The following is a 2,638-nucleotide window of genomic DNA, read 5'->3' on the forward strand; positions in this document are numbered from 1 at the left end:
TTGGACTCTCTAGCCTTGCCCCGAAATCCTCCGTCTCAGGAGGTTCTTGAGTTACCTACGCCACCGCCCATCCTTCCTCAACCTCAAACAATTCCAGCGGGCCCTCTTCTTGAGCCCAGGCTACCACCTCCTGAAAGATATGATGGAACTATCAGGGGTTGTCGAGGTTTTATCAACCAATGCTCTCTAGCCTTCCAACTGCAACCCAGTAGTTTTCCTACAGAGGGCAGTCGGGTGGCTTATATCATCACTTTATTAACCGGAAGAGCTTTGGAATGGGCTACGGCTCTCTTAGAGCATCATTCACCATTTACTTCTGACTCTGAGCAATAATGAACGGATACTCCCATAAATACTTCAGCGTTTGAACTCTCTAGCCTTGCCTCGAAATCCTCCGTCTCAGGAGGTTCTTGAGTTACCTACGCCACCGCCCATCCTTCCTCAACCTCAAACAATTCCAGCGGGCCCTCTTCTTGAGCCCAGGCTACCACCTCCTGAAAGATATGATGGAACTATCAGGGGTTGTCGAGGGTTTATCAACCAATGCTCTCTAGCCTTCCAACTGCAACCCAGTAGTTTTCCTACAGAGGGCAGTCGGGTGGCTTATTGTCCTCTCTTACAGACCTGGTTCCAAGAATATTAAGCCTGATGCTCTGTCAAGGCAGTTCCGAGTCCCAGGAAGAGGAGGACAGGTCAGAGCCCATCATACCAAGGTACAGAGTGCTGGCAGGCATCCAGTGGGACTTGGAGACAGTAGTACGGAAGGCCCAGAGTCACCACTCTGACCCAGGTAATGGCCCATCGGGTCGCCTCTTTGTGCCTAACACCATCAGGTCCAAAGTACTGCAGTGGGGTCATGCTGCACCGTCATCTGGACATCCAGGGGTCCTAAGAACCCTGAGGCGGATCCAGTCTAAGTTTTGGTGGCCCAATATGGGAACTGATGTCCGGAGGATGGTTGCTGCATGTTCCACTTGCGCCCGGAATAAGGAACCTAGAGCCCTCCCTCAAGGTAGACTACATCCCCTCCCTATCCCGAGACGACCCTGGTCCCACATATCCATGGATTTTGTTAGTGGCCTCCCCAGTTCTCAAGGTAACACAGAAAATCTGTCGACCACAACAAGAATCACTGTGTTACTCCTCATTGGGTGTGTCTCCATTTGAATGCCAGTTTGGGGCCCCCCCCTCTCTGTTTTCTGAACAGGACGTTCAAGCACAGGTTCCAGCAGCGGCCCAGTTAGTCCGGAGACTTTAGCCGGCAGTACTTCCAGAAATTTTTGTGTGATGGGTAGGGTCGCACTCCTGCCATGACCAGCAGTATTACTCCCAGCCACAAGGGGGCGTGGGATGTCTGCTGCCTGCAATCTTCCTCCCAGTTGCCAGGGGGCAACCATTGGCAAGAACTCTCAGCTCTGCTTGGCAATTATTGTTGATGATACTCACCTGTGTAGGGCCCTATTTAAGTTTGCCTTTAGCCATTGTGTTTTGTTCAGTCTTGAGCCTACCTGTGTATCCTGTTGCTAACCGTGAGTCTTTTGTAAGCCATTGTGCTTGTTTTTGTTTTCTCCTTTTTGTGACTATTGGAAGCCTTGCTTCTGGTTTTGTTTGTACTTTGTTCCTGTTTTTCCACCTGGAGTTAGCTCACTCAGGAAGTGCGCCAGCTTTGTGTCCAGGAGATCAGAGTTCTAGCCCAGCTACAACAACATTCAAGATTATTTGTCTAGTCTGGCCATCCCTGCTTCTGTATCATTACAGTTAGTGAGAAGAGCTTAAAGCAGGATTTAATTTTCCAACTTATGTACATTTTGTAAACATTTTACTTGAGGGTATGAACGTCATTGGCCCCAGAATAATGTAAAGCTTTTTATTGACAAATGAAACTATAGTAACTGTTTATTTTTTTTTTATAAAGTATGTTATGTATAATCACTGGTGCACTGGAGATGTTTTGACATGATTGTACATGTTTGTATTTTTGCGAAAACGACGTTTAGCGTAGTTAGTGGAAAAACTACAATTTTCATTTAAAATGCTTGTTTAAAGTGTGTTTTATAAGTTCAATAAGCTTAAAAAAATGTAGAATAGTTGTTTAAAATGTATGATTTGCTTTAGTAACATGCTGTCATATTCTTTAAAATGGGGATAAGTCTTTTTTAGCCTGTTATGTGTGTGTGATTGTTTATATGATTTATCAGAGCACAAATTTGTATAATGACATGGGTATTACTCTGATATAACAATGTACATTTGGTTTATGATGAAATTTCTGAGTTTTGAGTCCTCATAATTAAGATTGCTTACAAACAATATTAAATTAAGAATGTAAGTATGTGCAGAAATTTTTGTGTGATGGGTAGGTGTTTGTACAGTACAAAATCATTACGCCTATGGAGTGTCCCCAGAAAGCACAAACCAAGGCGTGTGTGACTGTGAGAGAAAGGAGGTGAGGGTAAGGGTTAGAACGAGAGACAGAAGAGCTTTTCCTGCTTAAACTTTGACATGACATGTGGCCAAGTATGGTGACCCATACTCGGAATTAGTGCTCTGCATTTAACCCATCCAAAGTGCACACACACACACCGTGAACACACACCCGGAGCAGTGGGCAGCCATTTATGCTGCGGCGCCCGGGGAG

Source organism: Sinocyclocheilus rhinocerous, unplaced genomic scaffold (genome assembly GCF_001515625.1).
Source record: "Sinocyclocheilus rhinocerous isolate Xijiao unplaced genomic scaffold, SAMN03320098_v1.1 scaffold3986, whole genome shotgun sequence".
In the NCBI taxonomy this organism is placed as follows: domain Eukaryota; kingdom Metazoa; phylum Chordata; class Actinopteri; order Cypriniformes; family Cyprinidae; genus Sinocyclocheilus; species Sinocyclocheilus rhinocerous.